The following is a 23294-nucleotide window of genomic DNA, read 5'->3' as shown; positions in this document are numbered from 1 at the left end:
GTGTACAGGCTTCTCATTGCGGTGGCTTCTCTTGTTGCTGAGCACGGGCTCTAGGCACATGGGCTCAGTAGTTGTGGCTTGCGGGCTCTAGAGCACAGGCTCAGTAGTTGTGGTGCACGGGCTTAGTTGCTCCGCGGCATGTGGGATCTTCCCAGACCAGGGCTCGAACCAGTGTCCCCTGCATTGGCAGGCGTGTTCTTAACCACTGCGCCACCAGGGAAGGCCTATCATACTGTTTTGATTACTAAAGCTTTTAGTATAGCCTGAAGTCAGGGAGCATGATGCCTCCACCTCTGCTCTTCTTTCTCAACATTGTTTTGGCTATTCGGGGTCTTTCATGTTTCCATACAGATTTAAAAATTTTTTGTTCTAGTTATGTGAAAAATGCCTGTGGTATTTTGCTGTAGATTGCCTTGGGTAGTACAGTCATTTTAACAATATTCTTCCACTCCATGAACATGGTATATGTTGGGTTGGCCAAAACATTCCTTTGGTTTTTAGGTAAAAATAAAAGGCACATTTTTCATTTTCACCCAGAACTTTATTGAACAATGTATTCACCGTTTTGGTCTACTACCTTCTGCCATTTTTCAGGCAAATTCATAATTCCATCTTCCCAAAACTTTTTATCTTTTTGAGAAAAGAACTGTTCCAGTTGCCTTTTACAGTCTTCCAGGAAATTGAAATTGTTTCCATTAAGATAATTTTGTAAAGACCAAAATAAATTCTGAAGGTGCAATGTCTGGTGAATACAGTGGATGAATCAGAACTTCCTGGCCAAGCGGTAACAGTTTTTGCCTGGTCATCAAAGAAACAGACAGTCTTGCATTATCCTGATGGAAGATTATGCATTTTTTGTTGATAATCCCTGACGCTTTTCTTTGAATACTGCTTTCAGTTGGTCTAATTGGGAGCAGTATTTGTTAGAATTAATCATTTGGTCTTCCGAAAAGAGCTCATAATAGAGGATTCCCTTCCAATCCCACCATATACTTATCACCTTCTTTGGGTGAAGACCGGCCTTGGTGTGATTGGTGGTGGTTAATTTCGCTTGCCCCACAATCTCTTCCATTCTACATTATTGTACAGTATCCACCTTTCAACACCTGTCACAATTTGTTTTAAAAATGGAACATTTTCCTTACTTTTCAGTAGAGAATCGCATGTGGAAATATGGTCAAGAAGGTTTTTTTTTGCTTAACTTATGTGGAACCCAAACATCAAAGCAATGAACTTAACCAACCTGGTGCAAATGATTTTCAGTGCTTGGATATTGGATATTTTGAATATGTCAGTCATCTCCTGCATGGTATAGATTGTTTTCAATTAATGTCTCAATTTGATTGCTGTCAACTTCAACTGGTCTACCTGACCATGGAGCACCATCCAGCGAGAAACCTCCAGCCTGAAACTTTGCAAACCACTTTTGACACGTTCGATCAGTCACAGCACCTTTTCCATGCACTGCACAAATCTTTTTTTTCTGCGTTTCAGTTGCGTTTTTACCTTTCTTGAAATAATAAAGCATAATATGCCGAAAATGTTGCTTTTTTTCTTCCATCTTCAATATTAAAATGGCTACACAAAAATTCACCAGTTTTGATGTTGTTTTTTTTTAAATGCACGTTGATATGACAGCTATCACAATACAATCTAACAAAATTGTTTCAAATGAAGTTAAAGACAACTAAGCACTACTAGAGCCATCTTATGGAAAAAAACAAACAAATGTTTTGGCCAACCCAGTATATCCATCTGTTTGTGTCATCGTCAGTTTCTTTCTTCAGTGTCTTGTAGTTTTCCGAGTACAGGTCTTTTACCTGTTTAGGTTGGTTTATTTCTAGGTATTTTATTGTTTTTGATATGATTGTAAATGGGGTTGTTTCCTTAATTTCTCTTTGTGATGGTTTGTTGTTAGTATATAGAAATGCAACAGATTTCTCTATATTAATTTTATATCCTGCAACTTTACTGAATTTATTGATGAGCTCTAGTAGTTTTTTGGTGGCATCTTTAGGATTTTCTATGTATAGTATTATGTCATCTGCAACAGTGACAGTTTTACTTCTTCCTTTTCCAGTTTGGATTCTTTTCATTTCTTTCTTGTCTAATTCCTGTGGTTAGAACTTCCAATACTATGTTGAATAAAAGTGGCGAGAGTGGGCACCCGCGTCTTGTTCCTGATCTTAGAGGAAATGCTTTCAGCTTTTCACCGTTGAGTATGATGCTTATCATATATGGTTCTCATTATGTTGAGGTATGTTCCATCTATATCCACTTTCTTAGAGTTTTTTTCTTCTTATCATAAATGGGTGTTGAATTTTATCAAAAGCTTTCTCTGCATCTATTGAAATGATCACATGGTTTTTATTCTTCAGTTTGTTAATGTGGCATATCATATTGAGTGATTTGTGGATATTGAACCATCATTGCATCCATAGGATAAATTCCACTTGATTATGGTGTGTGATCCTTCTGATGTATTGTTGGATTTGGTTTGGTAATATTTTGTTGAGGATTTTTACGTCTATGTTCATCAGTGATATTGGCTGTAATTTTCTTTTTTTGTGAAAGCTTTGTCTGGTTTTGGTATCAGGGTAATGCTGGCCTCACAGAGTGAGTTTGGTAGCCTTCCCCCCTCAGCTATTTTTTGGAAAAGTTTGAGAAGGATGGGTGTTAACTCTTCTCTAAATGTTTGGTAGAATTCACCTGTGAAGTCCTCTGGTCCTGGACTTGTTTGTTGGGCATATTTTTTTATTACTGATTTTAATTTCATTATTGGTAATTGGTCTGTTCATATTTTCTGTTTCTTCCTGGTTCAGTTGGGAGAGTGTACATTTCTAGAATTTGTCCATTTCTTCTAGATTGTCAGTTTTATTGGCATATAGTTGTTCATAATAATCTCTTAGGAGTTTGTAATTTTGAGGTGTCAGTTGTAACTTCTCCTTTTTCATTTCTGGTTTTATTGATTTCGGTCTTCTCTTTTTCTTGTTGAGTCTGGCTAAAGTTTTATCAATTTTGTTTATCTTCAAAAAATCAGCTCTTCATTTCATTGATCTTTTCTATTTTTTTGTCTCTATTTAATTTACTGTTGCTCTGATCTTTATGATTTCTTTCCTTCTACTAACTTTGGGTTTTGTTTGTTCTTATTTTTCTAGTTCCTTTACGTATAATGTTAGGTTGTTTATTTGAGACTTTTCTTTTTTCCTGAGGTAAACTTTTATCACGATAAATTTCCCTCTTAGAACTGCTTTTGCTGCATCCCATAGATTTTGGAGAGTCATTGTGTTTTTATTTTCATTTGTTTGTGATCCATTGGTTGTTTAGTAGCATATTTTGTAGCCTCCATGTGTTTCTGTTTTTTGCAGTTTTTTTTCTTGTGGTTGATTTCTAGTCTCATAGCGTTGTGGTCAGAAAAGATGCTTGATATGATTTCAATTTTCTTAAATTTACTGAAGTTTATTTTGTGTCCTATCATGTGATCTATCCTGGAAAATGTTCCATGTACACTTGAAAAGAATGTGTCTTGTGCTCCTCTTGGATGGGATGTTCTATATATAACTTTTAAGTTCATCTGATCTGATGTGTCACTTAAAGCCAGTGTTTCCTTATTGATTTTCTGTCTGGATGATCTATTGATATAAGCTGGGTGTTACTGTGTTAATGTCAATTTCTCCTTTTCTGTGTTTTCTTGTAGTTCACTGAGCGTCCTTAAAATGACTATTTTGAATTCGTCATTGGGTAAATTGCAGATCTCCATTTTTGGGGGGGTCACTTACCAGAAAGTTACTTTGTTTTTTTAAGTGATGTTATGTTTCCTTGATTTCCCATGTTCCTTGAAGTATTGCATTGCCATCTTCACATTTTAAGAGGACATCTTTACTGACTGGCTTTGGGAGAGAAATACCTTCTCCTCACCCTTCTGGGGATTCTGAGGCTTTCTCAGATCTTTTCTATGAATACACGTACTCCACACTTTTTGTTCCCCTTGAGAAGGAATTCTTAAGATTGTATGCCTTCTCTTGATCCTACAAAGCCAGGCTGGGTGCTGACAGCCTCCCATTTGCTCTCCCTTGGGTGGTCTGAATGCTAAAGTTTGTTTGCTTTATCCCAGTCCTGCAAAGTTGAGCCAGCTTTTTCCGTGTGCTCCCTAGCTTTCTGCAAAGGCTTGCACTCACTGCCTTCAGGGCGCACACATGGAGTCAGCTCTGGTATGGGGTTTGTGTGGGTGAGGCACATGGATCCTTGTGGGTGCCCCTGGGCCAGTTGGGGGGTGATCTTCAGGCAAGGTGTCCCCAGTGGCTTGTGTGTGGCTTCTTGATAGAGTCTACAAAGGGATTATAGCAGAATCTGTTTCCCTTTGATGCCTTTCAAGAGCCCTGACTGCTGTTCTCCTTGCCTTCTCCCCCACTTCACTAGTCAGTACTTCAGTATTGGATAGGGTGAGAAAAAAGTGGGTCTCTTTGGCAGCATCTTGCATGGCTAGGGCAGCCAGGCTCTCACTTACATGTTCTCACTTTTCCCTGTGGGAGAAATCACGGGCTAAGAAGGTCTCTCTTGGCTCTGAGCTGTGCCACCTTGGGGGAGGGATGATTTGGATAAAGTGAAACTGTTCTTCTTACTCTCTTTGAGTCCAGTCTCAGATTTTTTTTTCTTTTTTCTTTTTTTGCTCCAACCATGTGCAAAAAATTCTTTGCTGGATTCCTGGCTTTCCACAGAGGTACTCTTGCCCATGTGTGATTGTCAAAATTGGTGTTTTTGGGGGAGGAGACAGTAGAACACTCTTTTTCTGCCATTTTGCTTATGTTACTCATATATACATATTTTTTTCAGACAAGAAAATACTTTTTGCATGATGAAACCCAACTCATAGAATGCAAGAGTTGGAAAGAATTTTAGAGACCTCCTCCAATTATAAAATTTATCATTGATTGATTACTGTTAGCAGCTAAATCATTTATTGCCTAAAATAATCTTTTTATTCTTTTATCCTCACTTAGTTGAATTTCCAAGTTTTAAAAATATATGTTTGGCACATATATTTCAATTGATAGGTACCTTACTCCCCATATATGACAACCAAAAGTTAATGCTAGCCATAATTATACCTTTTGGCTAATAATAGTAGTAAGTTTATGAAGATCTGTACTAAGTTTGGATTCTGAGTATAACATTTTCTTTGTCATTTATGGTAGAGTATAGATTTGAGAGATACTTAGTTATTTTTTACTAATTTTCTTAAGTTGGTATGTGAAATCAAACTAGAAGTGTAGGGTTAAGTCGCTCCTGCACATGGTTTCCTTTCTGCCAAGTCTTTTGAATATGCCACATTTTTCAAAAGCCCTCACTCATTATTTTTATGATAGTGGAAAGAAGTCTAGTTTGGCCAAGCTCATTTTCCTTCAAGCCTTCCAGGATTGTTGCAATTTCATAGTAAGCTGCTGGTGTTGCATATCTTGAAATGTGAGTGCGTCATTAAAATTAAGAAGGGAGCCATGAATCTTACCTCTCCTGTTACGGTCAGATATAAATAAATAGTTTTATTGGGATTTTCAGTATATTTAGAGTAATCTATACTTACTGACTTGCCCTTTTCATTTCTTTATACTATTTTACCAGTCAATTCTCCAATATTTCCTGAACAGTAAATGTTTAAAAGAAGCTATACCTTTATACCTTGGTCTTGAACTGCAGTGGGGTATATAGTGCAAACATGATATTTGGTACTACTTTGGATTCCCAAGACTTTTCCGTGTCTGAGACTGAGAGGGAACTTGGGAGGGAGACTTTGTGTAGCAGAGGAGCTAGGAACTTCTCTATTTTTTCAAAGTTGATCAGCTTTCTGCAAGGGACCCCTATAAAGCCACAAGTCATTAGGAATAAAACTTTCAGTCTTTAAATGACCACAATATTTTAATACAGCAGAATGAATCTATGACACCCTATTCCATAACATGGGTATGTTTCTGAAAGATAGGCTACTTGGGTATTATTTTTGCTATTTAAATTGTCATTCTCATCATTGAAGTACCAATAATAATAGTAGTACTAGTAATAGTTAACATTTATGGAAGATTTAGTATGTCTTATATATAGTTTCCTTTAATCTTTATAGCAGTCCTATGAATTGGGTATTTTGTTCTTTCCATTTTACAAGGAAGAAAACTGGGACTTAAGTAGACCATATGATTTGTTTATTTGGTTGGTTGATTTTGGTAAAGTTCATATACCTTTTGCCCTGTGGCAGTCATAGTAGACATTCAGTAAGTATTTGAGCAGTAAACAATTGTATGAGATATGATAATCTTGTCTTTTGCAATATTCCCTTCTATTCCTTTTCTACTGCCAACTCTCCAGTCCAAGCTCATATTTCTTCAAGTCTAATCAGTGTGTCTTTTTCTGCCATGTATTTACTTAGTCCATCCTCCTGGTAGGGCTCCTTCTGCCGAAGTTATATCTAAATCCTACTTTACACATGTCACCTGCCACTTAAAATATTTCGATGATTTCTTATCACCTGTCACCTAAAGGATGATAATAATGGGCTATGGCTTTGAATGGTCCTCAGTAAGAATAAGCACCTAGAGATTTCATGTATCTCAGATTCAGAACAGTCCATCTCATGTGGCTTTTGTTTTCCTTTTTAAAAGAAGCTTTTTAAAAATAAAAATAATTTTTTTTTAAGTACAGAATAAGTAAAATGTCTTTTCCCTCTTCCTCCAAGTCCCCATTCTCATTTCATAGAAGTAACCATTATAAAAAAACATTCCTGGATAATTTTTTTCAGAAATTGTGCATATCTAAGCAGAAATATTAGATCTGTTGGTTGCTTTAAAATTATACGAATGAGATCATATTGTACATATTGTTCTGCCACTAGTGTTCACATAGATCCATTTTATTCTTTTAAATGACTTCATAGTTGCATCAGTTACAAACCTTTTTGCTTTGAGTAATAGAAGCAGGGAATGCACTGGAGGGATGTAGGACAAAAGTTTGAAAATGGTCAGGACCAAGGCGGGCCTAGAGGACCATGAAGTAGTAGGCTTAGTGAGCCTCTCTTAGCTAAAGTAGCCAGGCCAGTATGTTGCCATCATTGCCTTAGGACACTGTCAGGAAAAAATTCCAGCTGTCCCTTTATCTTTGTGTCACTTGCTTAAGATTCAAGTGAGGGAGTACCTCCAAATAGAAGGAGGCAGTTGGATGAGGGACAGCTTTTAAAAAATGATGAATTTCCATCGCAGTGGTACCCTGCTGTATAAATATGTCATAATTTATTTAACTTACTTCCTCTTGGTGAATATTCAAGTTGTCATATTCAGTTTTTCATTGGCAAAAACTGTTGCAAAGAAAATTTTTTGTGTATCTTTGTGAATTTTTGTAAGTAGATCTGCGGAATCAAATACTAGTAGAAGACTGTGCCTTAACAAGGGTATGTACGCTTTAAATTTTGTTGAATATTTCCAGTTTCATCGTTAGAAGTTTGCACTAGTTTACACTCTAATCTACAGAGTGAGCTGGCTTTCTTTTAACTTACAAGATACAGAGTTACTTATAAGCAGATATTCCATGAAAGCCACAAGGTGTCAAACCAGGTGGAAAAGCAAGTTCAAATGGCTGGAGTATAGAATTTCAGCATTTACCAAGGAATAAGTGTATTAAGACATTTTGATTAGCTAATTATATTTTTCCATTAAAACGCTCACATGTTCATCAGTACCCATGATATTCCTGTAGATTATCCTATGAAATTCTGAAAGGTAAATCAACTTCCTTTTTCTTGTCTCCTTTCCATGTATACGTTTTCCTCAATATTGGATCCTTTCATCACTTTACTTCTTATCTTTTCAAAAATTCATTGTATTTAGTTATTTGAATAGACAATACCATTTTATGGTGCAAAATTCACAAGTTACTCAAAGATATATGGTTGGAATTCTACTTCCAGTCGTGGCAGTCTAGGTCATTTGGATCAGCCCTGCTGATGAGTTTAGAAAGCTGGACAAAATATAAAGATATTTTCTTGAAAGCTTCAAAAAGTTTACATGATATTGAAGGATTACCATACCAACATCTGGAAGAATGCAAAAATTAAGACAGGTAAGCCTAGCTACCAAAATCATTTTTGCCCTGAAGGCATTTGCTTATCCTGAGAAAGCATCTGTGAGGTTAAGCTGTGCTTTTGGTAGCCTCATCCATGAGGGCAGAATTCATAGCTTATTGACTGTCAGAGACACAAATAAACTACCCCTCCAGTTTGAATGGAACCCCTAGGGACATAAGGGGGATCTTGAACTAAATCAGCCCTCACATAGTCTTGCAACCAAGCTTTCAGGTCCAGGGAAGCTTTATCTTGATTGTCCTAAGCCAATAACATCATTGGGCAACTGACAGAAGCAAGTGAAAATCCTCTCTAGAGGAAGATGTTATCATCCTGAGCATCAGAATCATCCTCTCAATAATTTTTTAATATAATGAGCAGCACATAAGAAGAAAACAGATTCATAAGGAAACAGGACACCCATGAAAAGAACTAGAACACGAAAACCCCAAAAATATCCTCAGGGACTTCCTGGTGGAGCAGTGGTTAAGAATTTGCCTTCCAATTCAGAGAGCATGGGTTTGATCCCTGGTCCAGGAAGATCCCACATGCTGCAGAGCAACTAAGCCCATGTGCCACAACTGCTGATCCTGCGTGCTGAAACTACTGAAGCCCGCGCGCCTAGAGCCCATGCTCCGCAACAAGAGAAGCCCGTGCACTGCAGTGAAGAGTAACCCCCACTTGCCGCAACTAGAGAAAGCCCGTGCATAGCAATGAAGACCCAACGCAGCCAAAAATAAGTAAAATTTTTTTAAAAAGTATATAGCCTTAAATGCATGTATTAGGAAAGAAGAAAGGCTAAAAACTGAGCAAACATTTATATAAAGAAGTCAGAAAAAGCCCAGCAAAACAAAATAAAGGGAAAGAAAGAATGAGAAGAAGAGAAATGAATGAAGTATAAAGCAAATGTATAATACAGAATACCAGTGAAGGCAAGGCTTGGTTCTTGGAAAAGATTAATGAAAATGACATACTGTAGTGAGGTTGATCAAGAAAAGGAAGGAGGTGCTTCCCTGGTGGTCCAGTGGGTAAGACTCCGTGCTCCCAATGCAGGGTGCCTGGGTTCGATCCCTGGTCAGGGAACTAGATCCCACATGCATGCCGCAACTAAGAGTTAACATGCCGCAACTAAGAGCCTGCATGCTGCAACCAAGAAGTCCACGTGTCGCAACTAAGGAGCCCGCGTGCTGCAACTAAAGAGCCCGCACGCCGCAACAAAGATCCCGTGTGCCGCAACTAAGACCCAGTGCAGGCTAATGAATGAATGAATGAATGAAAAATAAATAAAAAAAAAAAAAAAGAAAAGGAAGGAAAAGTACAGATAACCACTGTCAAGAGTGAAAAGGGGGATCTTATAGTTATTAACAAGATAATAAGATATAATGAACAACTTTATGCCCAAAATTTTAGAAATTTAGGTGAATGGATACATTTATTAATAATATAGCTATTAATTAAGTCAGCAATTAAAAACCTTCCCACAAGAAAAACTGCAGCCCTGTATGCCTTCCCTAGGAAGATATATCAAACATTTAAGAGAGAAAGAATTAATATCATACAAACTTTTCCTGAGAATAGAAAAAAGGGTTAGCAAAACAAAGAAACCTGACAATAACATTATAAGAAAAGAAAATTCACAGCCCCTTTTACTTATGGATATGAAAAATCCTAAACTAAATATTAGCAAAGCAAGTCCAATATTTCACTTACTGTAGTGGTGTAAGAAACTAACCAAAATGCTGTGGCTTAAAACAGCCATTTTATTATTATAGGGATTCTGTGAGTCAGGAATTTGGACAGGGCAAAATGGTGACAGCTTGTCTCTGCTCCACGTTTTCTGGGCCCTCTGATTGGAAGACTCAAAATCTTGGAATCATCTGGAGGCATTTTCATTTGCATGTCCTACAGTTGAGGCTTGCTATTGTAAAGACCCTCAGCTGGCTGTTGTGTAGAACCTCAGCTCATCTCAACTGGAACGCCTGCATATGATCTCTCCTTGTGGTATGTCTGAATGGACTAGTTCAAACTTCCTCACAGCATGGCAGCTGGGTTTCAAGTGCAGAGTCCCAAGAGAGCAAATTGGAAGTGCTCAGCATTTTTATAATCTAGTCTTGAAATTCACATACCACCATATCCATAGTACTCTCTTGGTTGAGACAAAGGTCCCTCCAGATTCCAGGGAAAGGATCATAGACCCCACCACTCAATGGGAGGAGTGTCAAGGTCACATTGTAAGAAAAACATGTGGTGCCGCGGAGCAACTAAGCCCATGCACCACAGCTACTGAGCCTGTGCTGTAGAGCCTGCAAGCCACAACTGCTGAAGCCCGCACATTCTATGGGCCCGCGTGCTGCAACTACTGAAGCCCGCGTGCCTAGAGCCCATGCTCCGCAACAAGAGAAGCCACTGCAATGAGAAGCCTGTGCACCACAAAGAAGAGTAGCCCCCGCTCGCCACAACTAGAGAAAGCCCGTGCTCAGCAGCAAAGACCCAACGCAGCCAAAAAAGAAAAAAGAAAAACGAAAAGCATGTGGGATGGGGTAATGTCGTTGAGGCTATCTTTGGAAAATACAATTTGCTCTAACAGTATATGAAAAGGATAATACATCATGACCAAGTTGGGTTTATACCAGAAATGCAAGATTGGTTTAATACCAAAGACTCAATAAAGGATAGTTTGCTAACAGATTAAAAGGGAAAAATCATGATTGTATGATAAAATTCAACATCCATTCCTGATTAAAACAACAACAACAACTTTTAGCCATCTAGGAATAGAAGGGAGCTTTCTTAATCTGGTAAAGAAGTAACTATAGGGCTTCCCTGGTGGCGCAGTGGTTAAGAATCTGCCTGCAAATGCAGGGGACACGGGTTCGAGCCCTGGTCTGGGAAGATCCCACATGCCGCGGAGCAACTAGGCCCATGAGCCACAACCACTGAGCCTGCGCGTCTGGAGCTTGTGCTCCGCAACAAGAGAGGCCGCGACAGTGAGAGGCCCGCGCACCGCGATGAAGAGTGGCCCCCGCTCGCCGCAACTAGAGAAAGCCCTCGCACAGAAACAAAGACCCAACACAGCCAAAAAAATAAAGAAAGAAAGAAAGAAGCTTTCATTAAAAAAATAAAATAAAATAACTATAAAACATGTACAGCAAACATAATACTTAATGGTAAATTTTCACTTTGAGGAAATTTCCACTTTGACGTCAGGAACCAGAGTTGCCCATTTTCATCTTGTCTATTCAACATTTGTTGGAAGTTCTAGTAATTGTAATGAGACAAGAAAAATGAAATGTTTAAGTATTAGAAAGAAAGAATTAATAACTTATTGTTTATAGATGACATGATTATATAGAAATTACAAAAAATTCTATATATACATTATTAAAGTTAATAAAAGTTTTGCAAGTTTGCTGAATACTAAATCAATATACAAAATCAATTATATTTCTGTATACCAGCTACAAATAGAAAATTAAATTTTAAAAGATAATCTCTAAATGGACTTGAGGACACGGGGAGGGGGAAGGGTAAGCTGGGAGGAAGTGAGAGAGTAACATTGACATATATACACTACCAAATGTAAAATAGATAGCTAGTGGGAAGCAGCTGCATAGCACAGGGAGATCAGCTCAGTTCTTTGCAACCACCTAGAGGGGTGGGATAGGGAGGGTGGGAGGGAGACGCAAGAGGGCATAGATATGGGGATATACGTATGCACATAGCTGATTCACTTTGTTATACAGCAGAAACTAACACAACGTTGTAAAGCAATTATACTCCAATAAAGATGTTAAAAATAAAAAAGATAATCTCTATCACAACATCAAAAATAGCAGGTCCCTATGGAGAAAATCATAAAACTATTGAGAGACATTAAAAAACCCAAATAAAAGTTGAGATAGATCATGTTGCAAATATTAGACTACTCACTACTGTAAAGATATTAGTTCTTTACAAGACATGGGGCCGCTATTCTAGAACAGAAGAGATTCAAGAAATAAAACAATCAATTCCAAAGTGTGGTTCTTGATTGGATCGTGTATCTCTAAGAGAAAAAAGAAAAATCTTCGTTTCATTCTTACTCTTTAGCTAGCCTGGGGAGACCTACCACTGTTTCCAGTTTCTCATGTATTTTTCTAGAGATATTTGATGCATATAAAAGTAAATATGTATATTTTTTTCTTTCCTTAACTACAACTTTAGTAGTATACTGTTAATATTGTTCCACGTCAGGCTTTTAAAAACATACATATTTTGGAATATTTTTGTACCACTAAATAACTATCATTGTCTTTCTAAATTATTATGGTTGCATAGGCTTCTTTTGCTTGAAAGTACCTTACTTTATTTAACCTATCCCTTATTGATGTGTATTTAGATTATTTCTAATCTTTTGCTGCAATGAATACATATTTCACACTTGTGAAAGTATGCTTTTGTGATAAATCCCTAGAAGTGATTTGCCAAGGCAGATGTGTGAATTTTTTATATTGATTTCCTAAATGATGCTACACCAATGTATGACTGAATCAGCAATGGATGAGAATTCCTGTTTTCTAACACCAAACAGTGTGTTGTCAGACTTTCTGATATTCTCCAGTGGTAAGTGAAAAATAGAATAAGGTTGAGTTCTTTTCATATATTCAGAGCCATATGTATTTCCTTTACTGTAAATTCCCTGTTCATATTCTGAGCATATTTTCCCCTTGGGTTGTTGGTCTTTGTCTTTTCAATTCCTAGAAACACTTTACAGGGTAAAGAGGCTATTCATGATATGAAATAGTTTTTCCTGGTTTGACATTTGATTTTTACTTTGCTGATCATGATTTTTGCCATGCAGAGTATTTTTATTTATATTCATAGTCACATTTATCAATATTTTCTTTAATGACTTCTGGGTTTTATATCATACTTAGAAAGACCTCCCCCATTGTGAGGTTATAAAATGCTGTGCTGTGTATTTTTCTAGTACTTATGTGGTTTGATATTTTTGCATTTAAATCTGTAGATCCACCAGGAGCTATTTTTGGTGTGAGGTATAAGACTCTACTTATGAACCTCACCTTTCTCAGACAGATGGAGAGATTAATTTTGACTGTGGGGTAGACTTGTAAAAAGAATCGTGATCATATTTTAGGGGATGGAATTCCTTTCACTCAAAGGAATTGGAATGAGCTGAGCATTTGAAGTCAAAGCTCCCTCTTCCCCATAGCAGGTAGGAAAAAAAGTTTTTATTTTATTTTATTTATTTTTTATTTATTTATTTTAAAGCAAGTTTCTTTTTTTTTTAATTTTTATTTATTTATTTATTTATGGCTGTGTTGGGTCTTCGTTTCTGTGCGAGGGCTTTCTCTAGTTGCGGCAAGCGGGGGCCACTCTTCATCGCGGTGCGCGGGCCTCTCACTATCGCGGCCTCTCTTGTTGCGGAGCACAGGCTCCAGACGCGCAGGCTCAGTAATTGTGGCTCACAGGCCCAGCTGCTCCGCGGCATGTGGGATCTTCCCAGACCAGGGCTCGAACCCGTGTCCCCTGCATTGGCAGGCAGATTCTCAATCACTGCGCCACCAGGGAAGCCAAAAGTCAGTTTTAAAATGAGTACTTTTTCAGTATTTCTGTTCATTTCCCGAAACTTCCTATTATTGCAGTACCATAGGTCTCATGACGTGTTATGATTTTGATCCCATTTTTGTTCCATTTTGAATTAACTGTTTTCTGATGTTATGAAAGGACGCAGCTTGATTTCATTTATAAGCAGTCTCTAAATTGTGATGTAGCATGAGTTACAGTGAATTCTAGCCATTATTTTTATGATCATCAGTTTCAGAGGGCTCTCTTTTCTGACTTTGTTTGCCTGATCCCGAGTCCATCTCATCCAGTGATCTTTCCTTAACTTTCTGTTTCCATTTATTACGTTATAAGACACGTTGTGAGCACAGGAGGGAACACGTCTTCCTGATCATAATTTCACATTTCTGTCATTGTTCTGGATACAAATGTCCAAACCTTTCAACTGTATAGCACAGGGAACTATATTCAATATCCTGGGATAAACCATAATGTAAAAGAATATAAAAAAGAATGTATATATGTATATAACTGAGTCAACTTTGCTGTATAGCAGAAATTAACACATTGTAAATCAACTGTACTTAAAAAAAAAATGTTCAAACCTTTGAAACTCAGTTCACACTTACCAATGGAAATAAAGAGAATTAGCAATCATTTTCCTTCATTAGGATTTGTGGTCTCTAATATGAATACTACTGTGCTACTTGGTCTTGAATGAATTACCTAGGCACTAAAGAAAATATATTAAAACATCATTTTAAAATTGCTTATCTCACCACTCTAACTAAAGCAGTAGCTTTCATGTGTTTGTGTTTTTTCTAATCTGTCTATTCATCTATACTAATTTATTAGGTGTCTTCTGTTTGCCAGGCATCGTGCTGGGTGCTGGGGCTACAGTGTTGAGTAAAACACATTCTCCATCTACTAAGGGAGACAGAAATATAACAAATAATCATAATGTACTATGCTGGGAACTCCAGTAGAGGTGCTTATTGGGGGCATGTATTGGTCAGGATTCTTAGTGGCAAACCACAAAATCTACTGTAGCTGGTTTAAGCAAAGTAGTTTACAGTCTCCAGGAAGTTGATAGATCTGGGCTTGAATGTTACACAGGTAGAAATAAAGCAGTCAGGGACAGTGTTTCCATAGAAATGCCCAGCCACACTAAGGAGGACTGTTTTAGAGAAAACACCACTGCTGCCTAGACTCACTTCTTCAGCAAAAATGGCATTAGATGCTGGACATCAGAAACTCTGCCCCAGAACAGCCCTATAACCTGAGTTCATAATTTTCTTTAAGGTCTTCAGTGCAGTTAGATGCACTTAGCCCAGTTCATGACCTTTATATTCCTCATGCCTTTCATTGGTGTACAGCAGCGACGACTGAGTTTGAAATAGCTCTGCTTTCAGTATGGACTTCACTTGAGATGACCGTAGGTGATGACTTTTAAAACTCTTTCAACATTGCATGCCATTGACTACCAGTATCCCGTCCTCTAATGAGAAATCGGCAAACTCTGGCCTGCAGGTCAAATCTGGCCTGCCATTTGTTTTGGTAAATAAAGTCTTATCGTAATACAGCCACGCTCATTTGTTTACACATTCTCAGTGGCTGCTTTTGCACTACGGAGATTTGAGTAGTTGCAACAGGAGTTACTTGCTGTGCAAGTTCTTTAAGATTATTGTTTACTTGTTCAGGGAGATACTGTCTGTGCAAGAGGGTCCTAAGAGACTGAGACAGGCAGTCAGTGCTGCAACATTCATTCTGGGCCTCTTAGAGCTCCCTAAGTAGTATGATGTCCTCAACGTGGTTCCCTTGGGACATCAGCCCCTTCGGCCAGAAACCTCACCTGGCGTGCCAGCGTTGCTTAGTGCATTCAGTGTTGCGAGCCTGTCTTGATTGCTAGAGTCCAAAGGAACTATTGGCTCTATTTCTGTAATTGAAATGTGTTTTATTTTATTTTATTTTTGCCTTTTGCTCTGTTAAGTGTCCCTTTTAGCTCTCAGCTTCAGATAAAAGTGTCTTCAGTTCATAGAGGATTCTATTGTTAGAAGTCCAAGAAACATATGGATAATCTTGGGATATGGCCAGAAACTAATGGATGCTGAAGAGTCCGTAGAAGATCCATCTTTCCTATCACTTAAGTCAATTAAATCAGAATCATTCTTGCTGATATTTGTAAACATGGAGTTAGTAGTTGGTGCATAAGAATTGTAGGGACCGTGAACTTTGTTCTTCTCTTCTTTGACCACATGTAACATATTCAGTCCACACTGAAGTCTTCTGGTTTTATTCCCCATCTTACAAGGCAGTAGCCTGGTTCTCCTATCATGGGATCCATGGGATGGAGAAGTCTCAGTGTTATTGTCCCATCTAATTTTCTCAAATTCAAACTGACTGTTAATGGGCTTTTGGGTCAGCTTCCTCTAGTTTCTCTCACAGAAGCAGCCTGTCTTGCTTTTGTTCCCTTTCTAATTTGTTGCCTTTAAATTTATCTTCAAGTGTATCATCTTTCCTTTTGTTTTCCTTATGGGACTTTAAAAAACTTCAACCTAAGTATCTACAGAGTCTTCTTATCTCTCTGCCAACAGCCTTTGTCCTCCCCAAGGAGGAGAGGGGGATCCCTTTGATCTTTTGCAAGTCTGCTCTCTTTTAAAGACTGCACTGCTTCAGGCCTGGAATTTTTTCCTGGCTAAGAATTGTCATCTGTGGACACAATAGCCTCTTTGCAGCTCTTAAATAAACAGTCTCTGTTTGTTATAAATCATGGCAGTGGTGCACATTAGTTTGAAGTTACCTTTAGTTCTAAGGACTGATAGCCTTGTCCTTGATCTAATCTTTCATTGTACTAAAATCTACTGGATGTCTGAGTATCATCGAGCTGCCAGGAGCAATACGATCAGTCATGGGAAATGGGAAGAAAGCTCCGGGGTCCTTTCTCTGTGGTTGTCTCATCAAAGCTTTTGAATCAGGGCTCTGCCTAAGGATCTCAGAGTCCACTCAGGGCACTTCCATCTTACAGGTCCTGCCTCATACTCTGCCATCTGTCTCACTTTTCTAAAAATCCTCCTTTTTCTTCACCTATTTTATTTTCCTTTCCCAGGACCCACTTCCCTTCAGTCTTTCTCCCTTTCCATTCTCTATCCTTAGCTCGTCATGATCATTCCTGTCATCAAGTGACCTGGGTCATGGCTGAGGAACCTGGAAGGAGCTTGGAGACTTTCCCCCCACCTTCTGGTACAGCTTCAGTGCTCCTCTCTCTATTCCTTCTACAGGTCTTGGTCTGGCTTGTGTTTCTTGTGCATCTTCCACATGTGGGAGCGACCCCAGTGCCCACCCCCTGTGCCACGTCCAGGTTGGCAACTCACCTTCTGGGCCAGGCCAGGGGGGTAGAGGGCAGGAGAAGGGCCCTGACAGAGCGTGCCTCATGTCTCTCTCCATTATTTTTAGTGGCCAGTGTGTTTGATATTTTGACTGTTTCCATTTTTTCACTGTTATAAATAACTATAAATATCTCTTTCACTTACAGTCACAGTGTATGTATATTTGTAGCGGTTGGTATGTATTGTCTAAGGAACTTAAAAATAACTTTATACATTTTTTTCTTTTTATAGAAATAATACTATATTTTTATTACAAAAATAATGCATGGCAGAGAAAATTTTAAATGCCAATAAACTGAAAGAAGAAAATAAAAATTACCTGCAGTGTTACTAATAGTTTCATCCATTTTTTATGCAAAATACTGTTTTCCCTTTTACAAACATGAGGCCCTACTATATATACACCTTAACATTAAAATGAGACTTTTTTTCATGTTTTATTAGATATGCTTCTATAGCATCACTTATCACTGCATAATATTCCATTCTATAGCATATTCTATACAACATTCTATAGATGTACCAAAGTTTATTTAGCTACTCCCTAATTGTGGACTGTTAGGGTTGTTTTCAGTTTTTCACTGTACTAAGCAGTGCTGAAGCAAACAACCTTGATTCAAGTCTTTGCACACATCCATAATGCCTTCACAAAGATAAATTCTCTTTTTTTTAAATTTATTTTTTTAAATTATTTTTGGCTGCGTTGGGTCTTCGTTGCTGCGCGCGGGCTTTCTTTAGTTGCAGCGAACAGGGGCTACTCTTCATTGCGGTGTGCGGGCTTCTCATTGCAGTGGCTTCTCTTGTTGCAGGGCAGGGGCTCTAGGTGTGCGGGCTTCAGTAGTCACAGGATACGGGCTCAGTAGTTGTGGCTCGCAGGCTGTAGAACTCAGGCTCAGTAGTTGTGGCACACGGGCTTAGTTGCTCCGCGGCATATGGGATCTTCCCGGACCAGGGCTTGAACCCGTGTCCCCTGCATTGGCAGGCGGATTCTTAACCACTGCGCCACCAGGGAAGTCCTCGAAGATAAATTCTTAGAAATGAAATGACCACCAGGTCAAAGGGCATGTACATTTTTTTTAAATTAGTAAACTTTATTTTTTAGACCAGCTTTCGGTTCAAGCAAAATTGAGCAGAAAGTACAGAGTTTCCATGTCCACCCCCCAACCCCACCCTGTGCACGTACAATTTTAAGGATTTCAGTATGTGTTGTCAAATTACCTTTTACGAAAGTTTCCATCCTTACCTATTGATACGTGTTCCCATAGCTCCACAACACTGGGTATTATCATTAAAAAGAAATCTTTGATAAGGCACATTTAAAGCAGAATACCTATTCCTGTCATCATAGGATTCGATTTTTTTTCTTCTGAAATTTATATTTATGTTATTTATAACATTATTTATTATGGTTGCTAATGGCAGAATTCCACCAACCTTCCTTCCTTTGCCAGTTTAACAAAAATATAAAAGTAATACATGTACACAAAAATAAATACCCAGAAGGGACAGAAAGATACAAGGAAAACAGTTTAAAAACCTCCCTCCCCACTTACCCAGGCTTTCTCCTGAAAGCCACTTGTTTTTTACTCTAATGGTTTTTAGTAATTGCGGGGTTACCTCTAAAATTCTCAATAAGATATATACACATACATCTGTATTTTTCTTCATTTGTCTTTTTAGACAGCTAACTTTGATAAGTAGCACTGTATTATTAGAATTGCAGATGTCTTTAAGGCTCTGGTGCTTGCTTGTCTCGCTGGATTTATGCTTCTTATTTGGCCTCAGAAAACTTCCCATGCTCACTTTTAAGCTCAGCCATGCATTTGACATATTTGCTAGGGTGATGGCACCCATCATTTGAGGTGTTTGGGAGGAAGGTTTCAGGATATTTGGTCCATCTTATTGGCTGAAATGGCCAGTGTCCTAATCCACTCATTCTGTATCCTTTAATTTCCTTCTGTGAAAGATGAAGAAATTATCACGCCTCCACATCACTCTACCTCCTGTTCTTCCTTTCACCTCTTTATATTCAGATGAGATAGACACTATTATTTTCTTTGTTTTACAAATGAGATACCAGAATTCAGAGAGGTTAAGTGATTTGCCTGAGGTCACACAGCTAGTAAGTAGGTGAGGGAGCCAGGATTTTCCCTCAAGTGCATCTGATTTCAACAGCCATACTTAAAAGGTGCCACAGTAACATATTCGCTCTACTCTCTATCCCTCAAGGCTGCTGCCTCTCCTGACCTTCCTGTTTCTGTCATTACTGTCATTTTCCCTGAGTTGAGGAAAAGGTAGGTAGGTCTGTATTCTGATTTTGGCTGCAGAACTTAAAAACTATAAATGACCGTAGGCAAGTCACTCTGCCCTTCTTTGCCTCCATTTCTTCTTCTATTAAATGGGAATAACCTGTGACAAGATGTTTTGTAGAAAAAATGAGACAGTCTGTGTGAAAGTACCCATGTAATGCAAATATCAGGCATTATTATTATTATTTCAGAGCCCAAGAAATATTTGCTGATCTAGCAAAGCAAACCAGCAATGTGGACCTAGGCTTCTCTTAGCATAGATGACTTTTTCGGAAGAATCTTTGAATTTGTTAATTCCTTTTTCTTAAAGTAACACTGAAAAAAAAAATCCATGGTTACTGTTTATTAAGGAAAAGAGCTCTTGAGTTGGCGGGCGGGGGGAGGGGGGCAGTGTATTTTTATACAGACGCAGAGGGAAATTCCAAGTCCACAGAAGAGCCAGCTGGCCATTTAAATGGCCCCAGTGTCCTGGCCCTGCGCTGCTTTCCTCTGCTTGTCCTCAGTATTCATGTCAGTCATTCTCACCTGTTGTTTCATTTGTAATTAGTGAATCCTGGAGCCAAAAAGGAAGTCGAGGGGGCTAGGTTAGTCTGAAATGTACCTACCGTCTGCCTCACCCCGCCCTATCATAGTGGTCTGTTTTCTTGTTTCCTCCCCTCAGTTGACCATAATTCAGTGAGTACAGGGATCACGTTGCATTTATCTTTATACCTTCAGGGCCTGGGGTATTAGGTCTCCAACAAATGTTTATAAATGAATGAATGTTGGCAGTGTTCTTATGCCTTCTGCAAACTGCAAGGTGGCTTGTGATCCCCATTGTCAACAACAAGCAATGTCCATCAACATTGTTGTGGTTTCCCTAAAGCAAGAATCCTTGAACTTGGTCTGTGGACCTGTCGTGGATCCAGAGAGGGCCTTCAGGGGTTCCCAAAAACCCCTTGAAATCAGATTCATTTGAAGACAGGCATTTTCTGAAGAGCAGTATCTTAGCTTTCATCGCATTCTCAAAGGAGTATGTGACCAAAAATAAGTAGGAAACTGTGGAAAGCTTTTCAACTCTGTGGCATACTCTACCCTACTTATTTTCCTGCACACACACATATCAATTTGTACATTGATCTCACTTGATAAATAAGCCATGTATAACCTGGGTGTGTTAGCACTTTAAGATCTAGATCAGATTAGCGTGACCCCTTGTTTCATGCCCTGTAGAGGTCCAAAGTTTCCCCAAGATTGTGTAGATGCCTTAGGCGTGAAGGTGTGGCTTATGTTCTCCTGGTTATCTCTGCCTCCTCTTTCTGTTTCTCAACCTGTCAGCTCATAACTGAAACTCAGTCCCTTCCTGGATACCATCAAGAGCAAAGAATACACCCACAAAGAGCATTTTTAAGTGTTACCATCTTTGCTAACGATCTGAGAGTCCCGGAAAGGGGTCACATGGCAGAAAATCCAGACCTCCGCCATCTTCCTGGCTCCTCCTCCTTCTGTTCCTCACAGACTTCCCTTAGAATTCCAGTTCACCTTTCATTGCTGTGCAGAGCTACTTGGCAGCCTTCAGCTTTTATTTGTTATTTTTTTGCATGGCTGAACCCAAAAAGATGATCAGCAGCCAAAGGGCCTTCCATTTGAAAGGAGTCTTTCTCTTTAGAAGGCAGGTGTGGTTATAAAGACTTTTTTTCTTTATATATATATATTTCAACATCTTCTCAAATTTCCTGAGGCCATCTTAATCAATTCTGTAGGTCTGTACTCCTATTAAGGATCATCTTTCACGTCACTGTGAATGTAGGCCCTTGCAATGAGACAGGACCTATAAGCACACTGAAGATCTTGTTCTTACATAGAACAAAAGAGCAGGAACATTTTTATTTTCAAATCTACTAAATTAGTTTCCCTTTCTGTCCCATAAACTGAGTTTCTTCCTCTGTTTAAGTTCCTCCAACTTTACTTTCTCCATCTTCTTTTTTTTTTATTTTTATAAATTTATTTTTTGGCTACGTTGGGTCTTCATTGCTGCGCACGGGCTTTCTCTAGTTGTGGCGAGTGGGGGCTTCTCATTGCGGTGGCTTCTCTTTTTGCCGAGCACGGGCTCTAGGCACGCGGGCTCAGTAGTTGTGGCGCACGGGCTTAGTTGCTCCGCGGCATGTGGGATCTTCCCGGACCAGGGCTCGAACCCGTGTCCCCTGCATTGGCAGGCAGATTCCTAACCACTGTGCCACCAGGGAAGTCCCATCTCCATCTTCTTTTAAGAAGATAGTAATATATTTATTTTTGAAGAGTATAACACTAATATGCATTTTATAAAAATTAGAACAATGCGGAAGTATACCATTTAGTTAATGAAATCTGTAATCCTGCTGTCCAGAGACAGCCTCTATTATAATATACACTTTGGTATATTGTATATCCTTTTAGAGATTTAAATGCATGTAATAACAACAACAAAACAGTGATTAGGAGCCAGGTACTGTGCATTGGCTCATTAAATCCTCACAGTGTCTCTGAGATGGGGCCCGTTTACCAAAAAGCAAACTTGAGGCTTATAGCTAACTGGTGACTTGCCTAAACTTATTTCTAATTTTTGCTACCATAAGCAATCTGTAATAAATAAAGACACATCTAACTATGTGTTTTTGTATGATTATCTCCACATGATAAATTTCCAAAACTGGAATCGTTTGGTCAGAAATTATGCACATTGAAACTTTGGTTCATTTGGAGAAAGACAGTTTAGAGCTTTGCAGTCAGGCACACCAGTGTTCACATTCCCACTGTGACTTGCTGGCCACTCACTAGACTTAACCTGTGCCTCAGTTTGTTCTTTTTTTTTTTTTTTTATATTTGGCTGTGTCAGGTCTTAGTTGCGGCACACGGGATCTTTTGTTGTGGCACGCTGGCTCTTCATTGTGGCTCATGGGCTTCTCTAGTTGTGGCGTGCGGGCTTCTCTCTAGTTGTGGTTTGTGGACTCCAGAGTTCGTGGGCTCCAGAGTGCACAGGCTCAGTAGTTGCGTCATGCTGGCTTAGTTGCCCCGCGGCATGTAGGATCTTAGTTCCCCGACCAGGGATCAAACCCGAGTCCCCTGCATTGGAAGGCGGATTCTTAACCACTGGACCACCGAGAAAGTCCCTCAATTTGTTCTTATGTTAAGTGAGGCTGATAACAGAAACCTCTGGCTGTGAGGATTGAATGAGATGATGCATGGAATGTCCCTGGCTAGTATCCAACACATAGGAAGAGCAGTATATTAGACAGACTGGTCCCTGCTCTTACAAAGCTGGCATTTTAATGTGGGAGTAGGGGAGGGAACAATGAAAGGCTGGCAGTAAACAAATTAATGAACAGGAAAAAGGACAGTGCTGTGCAGACAGTTAAAAGAAGGTGATATGGGGCTTCCCTGGTGGCGCAGTGGTTGAGAATCTGCCTGCTAATGCAGGGGACACGGGTTCGAGCCCTGGTCTGGGAGGATCCCACATGCCGCGGAGCAACTGGGCCCGTGAGCCACAATTGCCGAGCCTGCGCGTCTGGAGCCTGTTCTCCGCAACAAGAGAGGCCGCGATAGTGTAAGTCCCGTGCACCGCGATGAGGAGTGGCCCCCGCTTGCCGCAACTAGAGAGGGCCCTCGCACAGAAGCGAAGACCCAACACAGACAAAAATAAATAAATAAAATTAAATTAAATTAAAAATAAAAGATAGCATCATGTAATGGAAATTCTATAAATCTGGGTTTTTGGAAGTGATTTCAATGGAAGACCTGTCTCAAAAGAAATTAAGAAATAAAAGTCTGGAATAAATCTCTTAAAAAAAAAGAAGGTGATATGATAGGTAGGTGGGCGTTTCCTTAGGTTGGTTGGGGAAGTCCTCAAGAAGTGACATTTTAGATAAGGTCTGAATGAGGAGGATAGTCTTTAAATTCCTCTGAGTAGAATCTTGG

At 39.1% G+C, this 23294-nt stretch overlaps 1 protein-coding gene and 1 pseudogene across 3 annotated transcripts in view; one reads left to right on the top strand and one right to left on the bottom strand.

Annotated features, from left to right (window-relative positions):
• The window catches only part of PKIG (cAMP-dependent protein kinase inhibitor gamma), a 102335-nt gene that overhangs the window by 30627 nt on the left and 48414 nt on the right, over positions 1 to 23294 (top strand). The gene's annotated exons all lie outside the window — the stretch shown is intronic.
• Positions 1 to 23294, bottom strand: part of LOC133104136 (bromodomain-containing protein 7-like) — a 60385-nt pseudogene that overhangs the window by 30750 nt on the left and 6341 nt on the right.

This window comes from Eubalaena glacialis, chromosome 13 (genome assembly GCF_028564815.1).
Source record: "Eubalaena glacialis isolate mEubGla1 chromosome 13, mEubGla1.1.hap2.+ XY, whole genome shotgun sequence".
Lineage (NCBI taxonomy): Eukaryota > Metazoa > Chordata > Mammalia > Artiodactyla > Balaenidae > Eubalaena > Eubalaena glacialis.
This window is presented reverse-complemented; position numbering and strand designations above follow the sequence as displayed.